This window comes from Malania oleifera, chromosome 7 (genome assembly GCF_029873635.1).
Source record: "Malania oleifera isolate guangnan ecotype guangnan chromosome 7, ASM2987363v1, whole genome shotgun sequence".
Classification (NCBI taxonomy): domain Eukaryota; kingdom Viridiplantae; phylum Streptophyta; class Magnoliopsida; order Santalales; family Ximeniaceae; genus Malania; species Malania oleifera.
In genome coordinates this window covers 98660079-98681468 of record NC_080423.1, presented here as the reverse complement: position 1 = coordinate 98681468, position 21390 = coordinate 98660079, and positions in this window count along the sequence as shown.

Sequence of the window (21390 nt, the reverse complement as noted above, 5' to 3'; positions counted from 1 at the left end):
TTGTTAATTTGGGTTGATCAGGTTGGGTGGGTTGGTAAGGTTGTTGAGCACAATTAGTCGTCACTGTTAGTACTTTTAGCAACAACATAGGGTTGTCGTTAAATGTCAAATAAGTGTTGTTGCTATGTGCTTTTTAGCGATGATTGTATCGTCAGTAAAATAATTTTTATTGAATAGTCGGCTACACTTTCACAACAATAGAAATGTACTTTGAGCAACAAGACCTAGTGTATCCCTTGCCCAACAACATTTTGTTGTCACTAAAACCTAATATGTTTTAATGCTACCTATCTACATTGTACATGTTTCTTGCTATCCATATTTTATTTGCTATTATGATTACATGCTTAATCCACATTTTTTTCATAAATCAAGAAAAAAAAATTTAATTTGCAAAAAGCATACATATAAACTATATTAAACATATCAAAGTGAAAGTTTTATTACAATCATTTATTTGACAAATTTGATATTGTTTACAAACAAAAAATTTATAAATATCAAAAGATCTTTAAAGTATCAAACAAAGGCCAAGAAAGATTCTAAAAACTAAAAGCTCAAAACATCAAGAAACCATTGTTTGGGTGAAACCCCAAGCATACCCATGAAGTGCTCGCTTATTCATTCACTCCAACATACATAAAATCATAACTCACTCAGTTCATACAATTAATATATTATAATAATGGAAATGAGTTTATCTGTTACTTAACCATCAAACTACACAAGTGTATGCATCCCATGCCCATTCTAATATCAATTCTACCATGTAAAAAGAGTTTAAAATAGATTATATAGATACAATAATCATTTAAAGTTGACAATTATAAAGTAATAATTTTGAAATATAACTCCTGCAGATCACCATATGATTTCGACATCAACAACATAGCAAATAAAAGATTAAAATCTCTAACATTATAGTGGAAGAGATTAAATTTAAAATATATGTGTGTTTATATATATAAAGATGTTGAGTTGTTGAACTATATACAAGGTTAGGTTTAGTGACCAGAATCTCTATACACAATATACAATGACCATTTCAGTTTTCCATTTTTTCAAAAATGAAAATAAAAAAAAAGGTTGGAACATTAATATATACATATGAATAATGAAACTAATTAAGATAAAGGAGAATGATGCAAAATAAATATGATCATCATAATGTCCTTTGGGGTAGCTCAAGTCGTAAACCTTAAGATACTTTTCTAATTAAATGATCAGGGTTCAAGTTTTAGAGACTACGAGTTTCTATTTGACAAAATACTTTAAGTAAAAAATGATAAAATAGTGGATTCATTATCCCAACGAATTAATTAAGTGTCCAAAAAAGGCATAGAATAGTATCCTTTCAAAAAAAAAAATGCATATCATGACCCCTACATGCATTGGATTCTCAAATTGACTTCTTCCATATAATGGATGCACAATCTGGCTGCGGTCAACCCTTGACTGTCCATATACATCAATGTGATCACCACCTATATTATTTGCCTGCTTACCCATGCATAATGTATACATTAATAGTATAATTATTTATATATACATTAATTCTTTCTTTAAATTAATTGTTGGGTTGTAGAATGGCAATTTAATTAATGGTAGATTTTTTTTTAAAAGAACAATTAGGGGGTATTGATTGTTTAGTTGAAGAAATTAAAATAATTCTTATTTTATTTGAATTTTATATAATTACAAAAATGCCCTTTTCACAAGTTTTCAACATTTATATAAGAAAATTGAAAAACACAAAATATTTTGCTAGTTTCTTAATATAAATTCTACTAAATAAAAAATAAGGTGGCAATTTTAAATTCTTTGAAAAGCTGAAAATTGAAAAAAAAATTTTATTTATTTATTATTATTTTTTTGATTACATAGAAACTCCAGCCACCAACAAACCCTTCAGACCCCTGGTGCGGCACCAAACTTATGGATCAGCGTCCTCCCTCTACGTCTCGTTGATTAGGTAAAGTCCGAAATGCGGACACGGCTTCTATGCATCAGTTGACGTTCGGCCAACCCGACCCCCGAGACACATCTTCATTACCATCCACGGTCTCTGCTGGCTCACAGAGAGCTCTCACCATCCACGGTCCCCGCTGGCTCATAGAGCGAACTCTCACCATCCACGGTCTCCGCTGGCTCATAGAGTAAATTATCACCATTCATAGGTACCGCTGGCTCCGTGAGTGTATCTACCTAGAATTGAACCCCCGATACTCCTTCTTACGTGCCAATACCTTTCCACTGCGCCATGCCTGTGGGGGCAAAATATATATATATTTTTATTAGTGAATGTTCTATTATTTTGCAACTTAGAATATACTCGGTTCACAAAATATAATATGATAGGTGAATGGAATAAAAATTGTATGCAAATATAATAACTTATGAGAAAAATCATGCAAAAATTATTTTATTTCCATCCACTGTAAAAAAGATTGAATAAATAATGGTAAATTTTGAGATTTGTCATTTACTTACAAGAAATGATTCTTGGATTTAAGATTTTGTTTTATATTGTATTTATATTTGGACCTAATCACAAAGCCAGATGGGGCCTACATCGTATGGAACCCACATCAATACATATTTGATCCTTTCTCAAACTTAAGCCATAGGGGTAGCATCCCCTCTATTAAAATTTCATGCGTTTGTACATGATCGATCAAACTAATTATACGACACAATTATTTTAGATGAGGAAATTACGAATCTTGGCATGCAAGTCTTTCTCATATATATAAAATTGGTGACTACGCGAAAGAATCATTTCTTACAATAAAGTTATGTTTGGGAGCATGAATTTCAAGTCTTGGATTTAGACAAATTTGAATACAATTTTATTTTACATCTTATCTAAATCGAATACAAATTCAAATATGAAAGCTATCCATATATAGTGCAAGTCTTTTTAGTTGGTCATTGTGCATGTCTACTCTTATGTGAAATCATAAAAAATTCAGTATTATTATTCATTTACAATAAAAAACGTCTTTAGTAAATTAGCAAATATTAATCCTATATTTGGGGAAATTTTAGATATGGGATTTTTATTGGATTTAGATTAAATATAATATAAAATTGCATAAAAATTTGTTCAAATCCAAATCTAAATTGAAAGTCTAAAATTCATGTTCTCAAATGCAAGATGAGTTTTATTCAAATTAATTCCCTCAAATATAAAATTTTCGAATTCTATCTTACCCAATGCGAGTAAAAAAAATTAATTATATATATATATATATATATATATATATATATATATATATATAGGAGACAAGTAGAAAATGTGTAAAATTAATTATATGCACAAAGACTAATATGAAGATTTTTCCTTATGGTGACTTTGTATATGAAGATTTTTATAAATTAATTTTCTACTTGTCTCATATATATATATATATATATATATATATATATAGAGAGAGAGAGAGAGAGAGAGAGAGAGAGAGAGAGAGAGAGAGAGAGAGAGAGAGAGAGAGAGAGAGAGAGATCATCACGCATATGGTCGTACCTTGTAAAATACGATTACTACTAAAGAATAAGAGGAGAACTGAACCACGAACCATATAAATGTACGTGTGTAAGAGAGAGCCAATTAACTTATTCTATACACAGATACATAAGCACTATAGTAAAAGCAGCAGGTTTGGTGAGAGGAAGATGAACTGCGCAATGGCGACACATAATGCAGGACAGAGTAGTTGGAAACTCTAGCTTCCATATATTTATATTTATACAGTAATAAATACATATATACACTCCGTCTCCCCATATATAACATTATTATATGTCTTTAGTTATATTTACACACAAAAACGATCTATGCCTCTCTCTCTCTCTCTCTCCATACACACACGCATGCACACACACACACACACACACACACATATATATATATATATATAAACAAAATAATAATATGGGTTATGGGAGAGATAGGGATTGAAGACGCAAGCAGCAGGAGGGGATACGTGCATGGAGGCTGCTTCTGCTCCAGCTCCTGCGCTGGTGGGCGGGCTGTTCCCTATAGCTAAGCTCAGAACGAGAAGATGCTGCCTGGATTCCAGGAATATCTTCCATCAGTGTCTGCTTTACGAATTAATGTTTGTTCCATTCTATACGTACACATATATTTTATTTATAATAAATTAAGGCCCTATATTATTTATTTTATATATATATATATATATATATATATATATATATCAAAAGTCGAGCATAACTTTAGAACATTCATGACGTCTGTAATCCCCATTTAATTAACCCAGTCAGCTGATATGATCCTAGCTATAAGATTAATTAATTATTTTAAAAAAATATAAACTGCAGAGGGGTAAGCTTGGCAGAACCAGCTAGGATTAAAGTATATATTCGTAAATTAATTTTTGGATGGACTTGATTTCCATAGATCTCCCACATATTATTTTAGACACTTGCTCTCTACATAGCTAGCTTTGATCATGATGACATGCATGCATGGTAGCCATATTAGAGCTCGGTAGGCCAAAGAGGGGAAGAAGACCTGGTCTACTGGCGGAAGGATAATGTATGTAAACTCTCCTACAAGGATTTCACCAAAGTCATGTTAGCAGTACTAGGTGAACTACCCTAGCTCACTTGACATTAATTCACGGGTGTTTATATATAATTAAAAATGGGTGCTTAAATACTTTCTCTTTTGATATGGTTGTACCATGGTTATTAATAGTTATGAAGATGGTATATTAGGCAATAATATACTTGTTATGCGCTAGCTTCCATAAGAGTTTTTGGGATAACTTGTGCCTCGTCGCATGAGAGATACTTTGCAGGATAGAGACTATAGGAAAGGAATAGTTGATTCAAGGCAAGGGAAGGTAAGAGAAAGAGAGAGTGAGAGGGATAAAGTGGCATTGGGTTATATAGTATAGGACTAATAATATTGATAAGTTGGTTGAAGGCCTAGTCTATAATAAAAATTGCATATATTTATATCCTTATAGGTCAAATCTATATCAATTATGCGGTTACAAATCGTAAATTAAGGACATTAATCTTAATACAAAATTTATTGTGGTTTTAAACATTAATCCTACAAATAAATTCTACACGTTTTTAAGTCTTAACTTAAATAGTCGACTAATTATTTTTCGACCTAACACATGTACTTATCTTCACTACTTTTGCAAAGTAAATAATTTCCTAGTTAGTCATATTAATTATAAACAATGCCCCCCCACCTCCAGCCCAAAAAAGATGTTTTGACTAATCAATGGTGGAGGATAAATTAAAGTTTATCATTTTGTACCAAATTTAGGCCAAGTCAAAGGATGTTACTTGACTTAATATTTTCATTATTGATTGCACCAACATACACATTAGGTTTTTTTTTTTTAAACCATCCAAGCCCTGATATTAGAATTTTGAACCTATATTATCAGCCTCGGATCTTTGAGATAATCTTCATAATCAGTAGGCTATGAATCCTCAACTGACAAGGAGTTATTAAATTCTCCTCATTCGGTTGGTCGTAATCCTCCTCCTCCTCCTTAGCATAGCCAATCATTAAGAGTCCTAATAATTTTCATCAATGTTATACTCGTGCTCATCTTCTTAATTTTATATAATCGACTAGCATAAGATTCTTATGATCTCCATAACTATAACAATGTATGTAAAATGATTCCACCGTCCCATATGCTACGAAGTCAAATTAAAATCATTATAACCAAAGGTTCGGCCAAGAGGAGATTGTGGAGTGAATTGAATGACACATGCCAAAAAAAGTAGGTTGGCCGAAACACATGAAAAGGTTGAGGATGAGTGTTTTTGTTGTGAATCCTAAATCGTTGAACAAGTCTTTTCGTATGTTCTCCATTCAAGATCTCATATGTTATTTGAAATCGTTTATGGTCTATCACAATTACTATCTTGTGAGAGGTGTGAGAAGCTGTATGAAAATTTTTCTTCAATAATTTATTGATGAGTCATTGCTAAATCAATATTGAAAAATTTTAGATTTTGATTTGTTTGTATTTAAATAAATACTATATAAAATTACACCAATTGTATAAATTTGATTACATCCAAATTCAATGCATAAAATCTATATTTACGAAAGCAATTTTTAATCGTCTTAGTCGTGATATGAACTTATTATCCAACCCTCTTTTAAAGGGACAACAAAATTAAATAAATTTTTAAAACATGGTTTAATTAAGAATATATATTTCAAATTTTTTATTTGAAGCTACAAAGGATAGAGACAAGCCAAATGCAATATAAAAATGAAAAAAATTATAATAATATTAGCACCTGATGGCAATACAATTGACATGCATGAAACTTATGTAGAAGCATCCATATATATATATATATATATATATATATATATATATATATATAAATGAATGAATATAAAAAGATAGTCGTTAGAAGGGGGTTTAACTTAGGTTTGGTGGGTCCAATGGAAAGACTGAATAGTTTTGCGTGTATGGAGTGCATGCTAAATAGAATTAATTAGTAAGGGTCAAACTAAGATTTAAGAGGGTGAGGGGATGGTGAAGGTTTCTTCTCTTCTTCCACTAGGAAATTTAGCTAGTTGACGTCTTGCAATTTGCCACTTGGACGTGAAACCTAACCTTGATTTTGGGGTTTCAAAGCTTCTCTCTTAATTAGCTAGCGTAAAACTCACACTCAAAGATACATAGAAGGTTGCAATGGCCACACACAGACACACACACCCCCACCCCTTCTCTTCAATGGCCTTGCCTTGTTCCATAAGTGAAGCTTCTTACAACAAATATTGTTGAAAATGGGAGAACTTTGTTTTCATGATTACCTAATTACCCCCCAATAGTCTATAATTTCAACTTAATTTTCTTTCAATTTAATTTTAGATATAGGATTGTATGGATTATTATTAGATTGAAATATACTTTTTTTTAAAATATGTATTTCCTTTTGGCGTCTAAGTAATCTATGAGTTAGAGGAACTTTATGTATCATCATCCTTCTCTAGGTAAGTAAGTATGAGATTTGAGTCTCTAATTGACAACTGACATTGTCCGTACCTTTGTCAATAGGATAGCGTGCGAGGATCTAGTTGAAGTAGATTAATTGATTGAAATATAATTACTATAAATATAGATAATAAATATATACTTTTATATTTATAGATTGCAACATAATTCATGGCAAACAAGTTGAAATTAATAAAAATAGAATTGGGCAATAGTTAGTCTTGTTTAGTGGTGGAAAATAATTTTAACTTTATATTTTGAACTTTATACTAAATAACAAAAAATATATGTAAACTCTTTCTGGTTGTTCGATATTTATATGGAGAACTTGTAAAAATTACAAATATATAGATATTTAAAATTTCGTGTACAAATGTTGAAAGTTTAGAAAATAAGTCTTCACTTTTGTCCTTTTTTTTTTTTTTTTGATAACTTGGGTACTCCAATCACCATCGCGCCACTTTGGACACTATGGTATGACACCAAACCCGGGAGGTGAAAGCCACCCACCCATTAAAATCCATTTGAACGTTATTGAAGCTAGTCTCCTAATTAATCCTTTTTGAACGTCTACGCTAATGCAATATGGAAATATGATTAATTTATAATTAACATACCAATATTCACCTTTTTATGTATGTGTTCATCTGTGTGCAATTGCGCATATACGATGATGAAGATAATTAATCATAATTTTATTAGTAAGGCTAAAAAGAGAATGTCATTTTTTGTGAAAATCTAAATTACCACACTAACACATGAAAATGTTTTATGAGCATAATAGATTTCTAAATAATCCCAAAATCTCAAATTTTAGGATATATGCTAAGCATGGGTATGTTTAATGTGTATCTCCCTAAAAGCCTTTGGACTGTCCAAGAAATTGGAATAATAACATACACTTATTTTTTTAGCTAACGATTATATCGTTTTGTAATATGTGCAGGACCAACTCTTCACAATATGGGGTCCTAGGCGAATGATTTAATCAAGGGCCCTTAATATTTTGTTTAATTTTTATTTTTATTTAAAATTAATTTTTCTAACTTTTTGAAATGCAAAATCACTAATTATGGGAATAGAGTATAATAAATAATGTTAATATTATTTAATTAAAAAAAAATTTGGGACCCAAAAATTATATTATTATATTAAGAAAAAATTTGGGGCCCTAGGCGCCTCAACTGCCTAAAGGCAGAACTGACCCTGAATATGCGTATTATAATTATTCTAACAAGATTAATGAAATAATATTCCTAAACATATAATGATAATATTACATATATAGATTCTTGTAATGTACCTGTGTATATATATAATAATAATATCTTAATTTGACTCAATAAATAATCGTGCTTAATAATATATTTACCATAACAAAGAAAATAAATAATAATAACAAGAACAACATAATAACAATAACAGAAACACAAACAAAAATAATAATTATTGAATAAAAAGAAACTTTTTTCCCTTTACGCTTAAAGAAGAGGTAGATTTTGACCACGTTTTAAGGTATCTTCTACTTTTTTAAGATACTTGTCGAGAAGAATCTATATTCATGAATTCTCAAATATAGAATTCGAAATATAAATATTTTCTAAAAAAAAATTTAAATAACCTAAATCAAACTCCCCTATGAACTTCTGTCGACCAAATTAAAAACTAATTAATTTGTCTAGGTTGCAATTATAGAAAGGCAATTAAGAAAGAAGGGCATATTTGGAATTTAGGATGATAACTTTGACAACATGTACTGCATGTCAAAAGGGGTGACATAACTTGTTGAGAAATTAAAAAGCTGCCCTCTGCACAGTGCATTGTTATTTCCAAAATCCACACACTATAAAAGAACCATCTTTCTCCCTTACATTTCCAAAAATCTTTCCTTTTAACTTCATCCCTCAATCCAATCCAAGGTTTGAGTTTCTCAATCTGTTCACTTGCATGTCTCTGCTATATTAATCCTGCAATAAACGACTAATGGATAACTTAATTACCTGTCCATGTTTTAATTTTTTTGTATATCACAGCAGAATATATGTATCATTTGAATCTGATGGGCAGCTCAGTGGCACTGATCCATTAAGTTCTGCATGCAGAGTATATATGATGATGGGAAGATCGCCGAGCAGCGATGAGAATGGCTTGAAGAAGGGGCCGTGGACGCCCGAAGAAGATCAAAAGCTGGTGGATTACATTCAGAGAAAAGGCCATGGAAGCTGGAGAGCACTTCCGAAGCTCGCCGGACTGAACCGGTGTGGAAAGAGTTGCAGGCTAAGGTGGACTAACTATCTTCGGCCCGACATCAAGAGAGGAAAGTTCTCGAAAGAAGAAGAGCAAATCATCATCAAACTCCATTCTGTTCTTGGAAACAAGTAAATAATTAATGCATATATATATATATATATATATGTATATATTATGATGATCCTATGTTTCCTCCTCACAATTAGTTTCTTTTGATTCTGATGTTTAATTATAACATAGATTTAGCAAAATCGTTTAACTACATACTATATATGTGTGTCATATTTTTCCTAACTACTTAGCTTTCTCTTTAAGTTTCTGAGAGAGATGAATTTAGTCTCTAGTTAAATTTATGCAGAACTTTCGCACCTGCAGACTTTTGTTACTAATCAGTTGACTGTTTTACACAGATGGTCGGCGATAGCAACCCGTCTTCCAGGACGGACCGACAACGAAATCAAGAACCACTGGAATACCCATCTAAAGAAGAAGCTTCTGCAAATGGGTATTGACCCAGTCACCCACAGGCCAAGAACTGATCATCTCAACTTGCTTGCCAATCTTCCACAGTTGCTTGGCGCCACTGGCTTTCTCGGCAATCTGCCGATAACGAATCATTGGGAAAATCCTCTAAAGCTCCAATTACTGCATAGCATTCTTCAAGTCCTAATCACTGCAGGCAGCACCAGTGCCACTCCACCAAATGTGGAATTAGCATCTAGCCTCTTAGGCTTATTGCCTTTTCAAGACCAACACAAACTCTATGAACTCCTTCTGCAGCAGAACTCTCAATTAATCCAAAACAGTACTCTTGGTAACTTTAATTCTCCAAACATTGGGTTTTCTCTTGATCACTCCAATATTTCCAACCAGATTTCTTCTTACTTTCCAAACTCAAACGTATCATCGGAAGCTCTTCAAGAGCCCTATAGTGATAATTACCAGATCATGGAGGACTTGAAGGCATTGATCACTGTCAATAATACTAATGGTACTAACAATTATGATAACCCATTTGGCTCTTCTTCGGCTATTCCTTCTGCAAATTCTGTTCCTGCATTGGTTTCGGCCTCGTCCGAGTGCTCAGCCGCCACGGAAGTCAAAAACAGAATAGACCCAAAAGCCATCTCTGATCCTTCATCCTCTTCAAACACTTTTGAAGCTTGGAGAGAACTCATGGATTGTGAAGCCACTGACTCCTATTGGAGAGAGATTATGGAGTAAGTATATATTCATCCTTCCTGTCATCAGCTACTAGTTCATTATCTCCGATATAAATCGTATTTGCCATGTTAACATCTGCTTCCTTTTTAATCTTCAACTTTGCATTTTCTTCTTTAATTTTTTCTTGTTGCTTTTTGCTTCTACTTAATTTAATTCTTTTTTCTTTTTTTTTTGTTCTTGTAAATATGCAGTCAAGCTTCTTCGCCGCCGTGGCCGATTTCTTCGTAGGGAGCAGTTGGGGAATTAATACACATATATATACACGTATGTGTGTGTATATAAAGAGAATTGAATTCATTGAATTCATTTGTGAACAAAACATATATGGCTATATATGTTTCATATGCCTAGCTATATATGTTTTCATACATGTGTGAATTAATTGGTTTGTTTTATTATATGTATATAGCTGCCTTTGTATAAATTAGACAGAGAACAGAATGCATGCATGCATGTAGACCTTTTCCATATGGTATTTGTTTTATATATATATATATATGTATATGCTTCTTATATATAGCATCAATTAACTAATTGATTTGATTTGATTGTTTGCTGTTTATTATTATATTAGTTTTAATATTAATGTGTGTTATGCAAACCTTAATTAATTTGAGCAATTAATTAATAGTAGACAGCATGCATGGTTATATCTTAGACAACCTTGGTTTAGGATGAATTTATAAACATATGAGTTTGCTAATAATTAGGGTTTGGTCGCCATGGCGACCAATTATGTCTTTGTGAAAATTAAAAATGTATATGCAATGCAACTTGGTTGAATTTAAAACAGAGTTAGTTGTAGAGAGTTTGGATACCAAATAGACTATAATCTGTGGAAAGGGACCTTATCTTCTTGCTCATTTATATATAAAGAAGTTGACCTTTCATAAGAGACAACTACTTAATTTCAAACCCTCTCTCTCTCTCTCTCTCTCTCTGCTTGCGCTTGTGAGTGATGCAGACAGTCACAAAAACCCTAATGATAAAGAGAGCAATTTCCAATATTTTTTCTTCCTCCTTCACATAAATTAAGGCCCTTGAACTTTAAAAAAAATAGAAAAAGAGAAGGAAAATATGAAAAAAAAAAAATCTACTTTTTCATATTTTGGTTACTAAAAAAAGTAAGAAAGAAAACAAAAATATGCCGAATTAATGAATAAAAAATATGATTTTACACATCATTTGTGTTTTATTTTTCTCCATTTTTAACCATATTAAAACAAATTTTTGTTTCTAGTAATATTTGGTATAGAGAGAAAATATAGTGAAAAATAAATTTTTTTCTCATTTTTCTTTGCTTTCTCCAATCAAAATTTTTTATCTGACCAAAATTTTTTTATCGACCCGACCCATGTTACTAGAACCTTATACACTAAAACACACACTAATCTCAATAGCTTGTGTTTGTCCAAGTGCAGGTTAATTACATATCAAATCATTACCTTAAGCCATTTCTCCTTTCTCTCTCTTAATTCGTCTCTCTGTTGTTGATATATTAATTAATGGATATACATGTATGAAAGGAATAAGTGGTTCATATAAAATACAGAAAAAGTGAAAAACTAAACACATGGAGAGCAGGCATGCATATATATATATATATAACAATCCTCTTCAATCATAAAAGTCAACACTATTTGTTGCCCATTTGGTAAGAATATTTCGACCCTTCTGATCTAGCCCCTACCTGATCTCTCTCTCTCTCTCTGCTTGTATGTCTAGTGAAAATCATGCATGCAATTTATTTCAAGTCAAACTTTCTCTTCAAATTGATCATTATTTTGTTATATTATATTATATTTTATATATATATGTATTGGGAATTCAAGAGAGCTGTGATTAATTATGGTAATTATTATTAGAACCCTACTAGGTAGTTAAAGAAGATTAATTAAGCCCAAGGGGGGAGTCCCATCTCACAAGCTAGCTAGCCTTGCTAAGTATATAAGGGACCCCATGACGACGTTTAGTAAGTAGGTATCCTGTTGACCCTTAAAATATCAACTAACCCCACCTACCATGCCAAATTTGTAATTATTACAACCTAAACTTTCTTCTAACATAAATGTATAGATTTTTATATATATAGATGGGAGTTTTACTTGAATTTTGATATCTATAATTTGCTCTATTCCAAAAATTTATAATGAGCAAAGCCACCATGCAATATATCTATGGCGGCCCAATTAATTAATGAAAGATATATAGAGTTGTGAAAGAGAAACAAAATAAATTAATTGATTTTTTATTAGGAGATATCCTATTGTGGTTAAATATTGGGATTTTTGTGTTTAAAGTTTCAGGTTCATATTATATATGAGAGTGCTGCAAAGAGGTAGGGAATGCGAGATGAGTCACTTCCCGTTGTCTACATCTTACACTTAATATGGGCTTTCAATCGACCAAATATATGTATATATATAGATGGTGAAAATTGATAACACGTGTTCTAAGTTTATATACTTTTATAGATTGGAAAGTTTGACAATATAGATCGACCTAAAAATTGGCAAAATAAAACTAGTTAGTGTGTTCTTGCAATGACTACCTTATGCCGAAGTAAAAGTTATGATGTCTAAGATTCAGCAAAAGTGAAGATTAATCTCTCGAGTACTTGGATATTTGGGTATGGATGATCTTGCTTATGCTCATACAAGAAGAATCTATTTTTAAAAATAGAGACAATAATTTCGAAGTTTATTTGGTGTGTTTTTTTTTTCGACCTATATATGGTCATAAGAGAAGAACTATCTTTAGAAATAGGCAATAATTATAAAGTTTTTAGTTGGATAATGGTACTGGTTTTTCTAATATTGGTTTTGATGCTTGGGATGATTTTGATAGATTATTTGTAAATCTCATGTATCTTGATTATAATTACGATATTCTTTCGCCATAAGTGATGACTATCAATATAATTGGGGTGCTCGCTAAAAAAAAAAATTTATAAAGTTTATTTGGTGATTTTGATTACTATTTGATTGGTGTGAATATAGTTCACTAATACGTATGAGTTGCCAACTATATGGCTAACATTTCAATCGAGTTTCTTGTTTGCATTACAAAGTTTACAACATGTATTTCGTGCATGTTCTGGGAAGATTGATGTAATTTAAGGTGATTTGACTGTTCTAGCTTTGATTAGACCTAATAATCATTGTTTGCTTAGCTCAATTGGTTTGATAGCTCAACTAATAACTAATCAGGTATCTTTATTTTACTAAATTATTATATTTAAAAACTCAATGGTTAGTACTAAAAGATCAATCTTATTGTCCGTGACAATTAAAAATTTATAAATAAATATATTTTAAATTAATTTTATTATTATTATTATTATTATTATTGGTAACAGAGGGCGGCACCTCCTAACTTTATTAGAAAACCCCTCACTTATGGCGGAGGAAAACCGTGGTTACTTTTATTATTATTTTTTAATTTTTAATTTTATTTAAGTTTTAATTCATATGGTCATTTATTTTAATTTTAATAAAAATTATGTATAAATGAATTATTTATTCCACAAATTCCATCCTTGATATTAAGTATTCTAGGCTGTCAAAATAACAAATCTATTAAATTTAACTTTTAATTTAAAAAAAAAACTAAAAATCGAAAACAAAAACAATACAACTAACTAGTCGACAACATAAACAACTACCTTGTATTGTAATCTATTTCTTCACTTTTTTTTTTTGGTAAAAGAGGGTGACACCTCCTTTTTTAATTTTATTAATAACTCTCACTTATGGTAGAGGAATACCGTGGAAATAAAAGGACACTTGAGGCTTACATAATAACCAAATAAAAACATCTCATGCATCAAACCAAATAAAAGAAGAAAACAAACCTATACCAATACCAAGAGGAAACCAACTAAACATATCTCATATAAGTCGTACCTATCTTATCCAATCTATATAAACCTTTGATAACTAATCTATTTCTTCACTTATATAAACAAAAATAGAAATAAAAAATGATACTATGCAGACCCTTAAAAGTAAGACTATTTTTCATCTATAAATTGAATTTAACTACTCGTTTTTTGCAAACTCATTCTTTTGGAGAGGTTTTCATATGCCCCCAGTGGTTTTTTTTTTTTTTCCTCTCAATATCGCTGGAAATTTGGGTGGTTGGCCGGGGTAAGCTCTTGCTCCTTTATCAAAACCCAAGAGGTAACTAGCCACACCAACAAAAAACCAACCCACAGGCAAGTCAAGGAAACCTAAAGAGAAATCAAACTTAAAACATCTTTCAACCTTTGTCCATCCTTACTACTGAGCGTTGAGAATTTCACTTGTGAGTTTGTCCCACATTGGAAAATTAGAGTGGATGATGAGTGCTTATATACATGGTTGGGCCCAAGACCCAATAAGCTTAAACTTTTGGGTCAAGTTGGTGTTCACTCATGTGTATCAAGCCCATTCATGGACTCCTCCGGTCCTAACAAGTGGTATCAGAGCCGACGGTTCGTAACTCTAGGCGAGCGACATCATAAAAGTCGAGACGTGAAGCTAATTCTTCTTACGTGCTAACAGTTGGAGAACTAAGTGTGTGACCAAAACCAATAAGGATCATCTAACCCTAGGATGAATTCAAATAGGGTCAAGACGTGGGAGGTAGGACTGGTTCGGAGGCACATGGAATGCAATTTGAAGTACGTAAGGTGCTAGTGGTAAGGCCCACTTGAGCAATTGTTGGAGAATTGGGCTTACTCTCAGAAGGGAGACGATTTCCGTTCAAGGGGGAGCAGTTGGAACTCATAAGTGAGGGGGATATTGTTAAGAATTCTACTTGTGAGCTTATCCTACATTGGAAAATTAGAGTGGATGGTGAGTGCTTATATACATGGTTGGACCCAAGACCCAATAGGCTTAAGTTTTTGGGTCAAGTTGATGTTCATCCATGTATATCAAGTTCACCCATGGGCTCTTTCGGTCCTAACAAGTGGTATCAGAGTCGACAGTTCGTAACTCTGGGTGAGCGACATCGTAAAAAGTCAAGACGTGAAGTTAATTCTCCTGACGTGCTAACAGTTGGAGGACCAAGTGTGTGGCTAAGGCCAATAAGGATCGTCTAGGCTATGGATGGATTCGAATAGGGTCAAGACATGAGAGGTAGGATTGGTTCGGAGGCACGTGGAATGCAATTCGACGCACGTAAGGTGTCAATGGTAAGGCCCACTTGAATAACTGTTGGAGAATTGGGCTTACTCTCAGAAGGGGGACGATTTCATTTCAAGGGGGAGCAATTGGAACTCACAAGTGAGAGGGAGATTGTTGAGAATTCCACTCGTGAGCTTATCCCACATTGAAAAATTAGAATGGATGATGGGTGCTTATATACATGGTTGAGCCCAAGACCCAATAAGCTTAAACTTTTGGGTCAAGTTGGTGTTCACTCATGTATATCAAGCTCATCCATAGGCTCCTCCGGTCCTAACAATGAGCCCATCTTGGCAGGTTATATAGCCTTAGTGGTTTGGACATATTAAGTTTAACTCTTGCAAGCCCATTCAAAGAAAAATTATGATCAATAGGCATTTAGACGCTCTAAGGATGGTTCAAGTGGTAAACTTAAAATTTTAGAGTTTAAGTCTTGGGAGTTATGATTTTTCGTTTGAAATAATATCTTAGTATTTAAGTAAAAAATGATAGAGAGGTGAACCTATTATGTCGATAAATTAGTTTAGTGTTCATAGAATTTTGGATACCATCATTTCAATATATACATTAGTGCAAATATTATAATCTAAATAAATTATACGTTCACATATATAACTAGGTGAGATATTAATGGTGAATTAATTAATGCATGAATCATCTCCATACTAGCAAATCCATATATATATATATTAAGGGACTTCGATAATATTCAAAAGAATTTTAGGGCCAGTTGTACAAAACAGAACATTTGTACAAGAAATTTAAAATATATATATTTAAAATTATTTCCTCTCCCTCAAAATTTGAAATATATATATATATATATATATATATATATATTTAAAATTATCTCCTCTCCCTCCCGTGTTCCCTTTTTCTTTCTTGGTGTGTTGTCCTATTATTTAAATTGTTTCGTTTAATTCTTATCAATTCAATGAATGACTGTTGGGAATTAACAACAAATTCCCGAAACTTGTGAGAAATAAAATAGAGAAAGAATACACACCAAAGAAAAATCAATCACACGCACAAAATAGTATTTACGTGGTACGGCAATTTTACCTACGTCCACGGAGTTGTAGGGATTTCACTATTATCAGGAAAAAAATACGGAGTGCAGCGGTACAATGCTCTCTCTCCCGCTTTCTCGCGAAGTGTGACCGCTTAACCCTAATCATCCAAAAAAAATGATTTTATATCCTGTGGACAGAGTTCCGAACGAGCTACAAAGAAAGGTCGGGTTATCATCTAGATTTAACATAACTAGGTTCCACAGAAGCCCAACAATGATTTCATCTTATCTTCATTAAGAGTTTGTTTGTATTAAAGATTTTGTTTGGATAAAGAAAAAATAGAGCGGAAATTTAGTTTCCCTTACATTTTCTGTTTACTTAAACTATTATTAAAAATAAAAATTTGTTTCAATGCAATTAAAAATTAAGAAAGATCAAGGGTTTAAATTTGAATAAAAATTTTGTTCAGGGGAAGAAAAGCAAATTCATTTTCCCTTATATTTTTTTTGCATCAAATACTATTAAAAAATATTATAATATAATTAAAAACTAAAAAGAGACTAATTGTTAATTATGTGTGTTGAAACCTTATTTTATCCGAGTGTTATATAGTGAAATAGATATTAAATTTTAAATTTAAAGATAATTTAGAGAGTTTTTCAAGATTGGCCAAATTTTAATAAGTGAAATTTCCTTTTTCTTCTTTCAAAATTTAGTAAAAATTTTGGTTGAATTACGATGCCCTCTTAAGGTTTTTCCCTACATGGCAGGACTCTCACTTAGTCTTCTAATGCTCTCCTCTCCTGGGCCGAAAAATAAATGATATTTTTTTTGCATCATGTTACAAAAAATTCATGAGAATTTTAATTGAACACATCAAAGTACATCAAAAAATGAAAATGAAAAAACAAAAGCAAAAACAAAACAAAGAGAAGGGAGCAGCTCCCAGCCCATCTTCAGATTTCCTACTCAACTCCTTGCCCCTGCACACACAAAGGCCCAGAATTTTGAATTAGTTCCTACCCAATAAAAAAAATAAAAAAAAGGAAGCAAGCAAGCCCAAATTCCTGTGAGCCCAACTGTCACCAGTCCTCTCCTACCCAATTGTCCTACTTAGCCCCTACCCCCTGTAATTGCCTGCAACAATTTGGCAGCCATCTTTGCTACCCTGACATTTCAAAGAGCGCAATCCATGAAATCATAGGATTTCCCTTTCTATATTTGGCCTATAAATAGAAGAAAGGAAACTGGAGGTGGAGAACCACTCGAGCAGCAGGGGAATAGCAGAGAGAGAGAACTATTCTAGTGAGCTGAGTGCTAAGAATTCAAAAGGAGAACTGGAGATTGAAGGAGGAGGAGTGGAAGATTTAAAGGTAGGTTCTCCCTTTCTTATTGCATTTATTCTAATATAGTGGTGTCTTTCGGATTGCACTATTGGTAGAAGGTTCAAATTCTACAAGCATATCAAGCAAATATTTGAATGTTTGAATGGGTGTGGCAAACATGTCATGCATAATTCTTCAACATATTGTGATCATTTTCAATGTTTGGGTGGCCAAATGCATGATTTTTTATTAATATGCTATGACATGAACTGCAAAAGTGGTTGATTTTAGGGTTATGTGAGTGAATGGTATTGGGTTTGTTTGATTAAATTTAAACCGGCAGTACTTTGCAGTTTGCACATAGAGGTTGGTAGGTTGCAAAACCATGGAGTCAATCTTGAAACTGAATGTTGATTGATAGTCTAAAATAAACAGTTTTTCATATTATTTGGCTTCAGAATAAAGACCTTTGAATTAGGATTCACCTGAGGATCCAAATGGTTTTAATCCAACTAAAACCAAAAATTGAGAACACAAACCTGAATCTAGGCCCGCAAACTTGAACCCATTGTCCAAAATTAGGCCCACCCAAGACCCAAACCTATTTTTTATTAAAACCAAGTTGACCCAGACGCAAACCCATTTTTTGAAACCAAGTCAACTCAAGACTTAAATGTTAGAAATAACTTTAATCTATAAAATCTAATAACTCAAGATCATCATGTTATTCAATTAAAAAAACTAAATGTAGAATAAATATCTGAATCCATAGATGTGTCTGATTTGATTGTTCAACAACCTTTAGTGGAGAGTTTTGATCTTCCATAGTCAAATCCTTAAGTGTCTCACTCGTGTTCTTCTTTTTAGATGAGGAAAAGAAAGAACGTGAAACTGTTTTTGGTTTGACTTGGAGACCATAACCCTATTAGGTTTTCCTTATATAGTAGGTTATTTTTGAAGCACATCAATCCTAAATTAACTTAGTACCGGGTTTCTACACATTACAAAGCTCATACCCAATAGATGTTAAAATAACCCAGTAACATAATTGCTTTTAAATATGTGAGCTCACAATAGAAAATTACAATTTCCTAACAATCTCCCACCTATGTAAAACAGAAATATCAGAAATAATTATATTATCCATGTACTAACCCAAACCCAGAAAAATAAAATAAATAAATAAATAAAAAGGGACGGAAAAATAAGAAAAAGGAAGGAAAAGGGTTTGGCCATGACCAAACCGTCAACGGTTTAGAGGGATTCAAAAAAATCATCGACGATTTTCCTGCAAGGCAATATACTGGGAGCATATAATGGCGTTTATGGTTGGCAAATGGTCAAACCATCGACGATTTCAAAAAAACCGTCGACGGTTTTGTGCTGGGACAACTTACTTATAAATAAACATTAGGTCATTTTAAAAAAAAAATAGTTCTCCCTCTCCCTCTCTCTCTCTCTCTCTCTCTCTCTCTCTAATCCTTTCTCCGTCCTCCCGGCACGTAGGTCGCCGATCCTCGGTAGATTTGAGCGGCTAGGTTTCAGAGTTTTGGAAAGTTTTAGGCAGAACTTCAAGGAACAAGTAAAGAGAATAAATTATACCAGTTTTTTTTTTTATTAAATTTGAACAGATTAAATTCAAGTATATGAGTTCGTGTATATATGTATGATTTTCTGAACAGGTTAGAAATTTGAAAATGATGGTTTTTTTTTATTATAATTCATATTTGGGAAAAATCAATGTAAGTGGGGTATATTATTTATTTACAGTATATAACAGTATGGTTGACACTCAAACCATGTGGCATGCAAATAACTTTTTATAATAAACTAGTTGTGGTTACTGTGGTGAATGAATTGATATGTTTGGATGATTTGTTTTGTATGGTTATTTGTGTAAATCACAGTATAACGTTGGCAAACCTGAGGAGTTCGTTATATTGTCTAGATATAAATCATAATATAACATTGGCAGGCCTAAGGAGTTCGTTATATTGTCATTTATATAAATGGGATAAAACAATGGTAGACCTGAGAAGTTTGTTTTACTGATATACTATAAATAGGTCATTGTGAAAGGCAACGAATGTCGGTTATGAAGTACTCGTGTAGTATCCTATATGGATGTGAAACTTTTGTAATATCCTGTGTAGATGTGAATGAAATGTATGTGATCTAGTGTGAATGTGTTGTGGTGTATGTGTATGCAGATTCTGTGGTATGGTTGATGTTGAATGTGTGTGAGTATAAGTATATGGAATTAAAATGCATTAATGATTATGGTCAAGTAAAACTCTCCGCCTGAGGGTTTACTGAGTAAGATGAGTGCCCTGATAAGTATAAGTTGTAAACTCACCCAAATTAAAAGGCAAAATTACAAACGGTATCAGAGCAAAGGGGCATTACATGTATGGGCGTGTAAACTCTCCAATCCTCAAGAACTCTCGCTTATGAGTAATAATTATGTATGTGTGAGTACAGTTTGCATGTGTCTTGTCAATTGCTGTTAATTAACAAACGAGTATATTTTGTATACACTAAAACTCATCGGCCACACACTGTTATAATTTGTTTCATCCTTACTGAGAAATGTCTCACCCCAGCGAATTATTAACTTTTCAGGTCCTTCAGATGATCGAACTTAGCAAGCTCCAAGGCAGGGTTTAGGTTTTGGGTAATTATAAGTGGTTGTAAGATATAACGTATTTAAAAGTTATGTTTAAATTCCTGGTTATGTAATATAAAGTGAATGGATACACTTTTTGGGATGTATAACATAGAACTCTAGTATTTTAATTAGAAAATGTTTAATTATTTTTCGCTGCGTGAATGGTATTTATGGTATCAAAAATAGATAAATGGAACACATACACCCCGGACCCCACTTGGCAGGTTCAGGGTGTTACAACCCAAACCTTAAGTATACACAATATGACTATTATCCTTGTAACATCTCCTTAATTCAATCTTGTTCATCTCATACACTAGTATGGGATCAAGCGACAATTGTTCACTCATATTTGTAACTAAACCCATCAATGGTCACCACACTAATACACTCAATGGCATAGATCGAGTATGGAAGTGTAGCATGGTAATATGCATGCTTCTTAACCTTAACATGCATATCCCAACTAGTCCTACCTTATTCCTTATGAGATCAACCTTAGTTCCTTAGTCCTTAACTCTTTCAAAAGGAAGATAACATTCAGAGTCACAAATACATAAAAATGCATTCCTTTATTACTTTATTTCTACAAAAAATAATCTGAAACAAGTGTCTACAAGAAAGAACATCACCAAATACAAACTCCCACTAAACCGCAACATCGTCAAACAAGAAGATGCACATACGAGCAGTGTGCTCATGAAACACCTTGGGCAGTAAACCCTT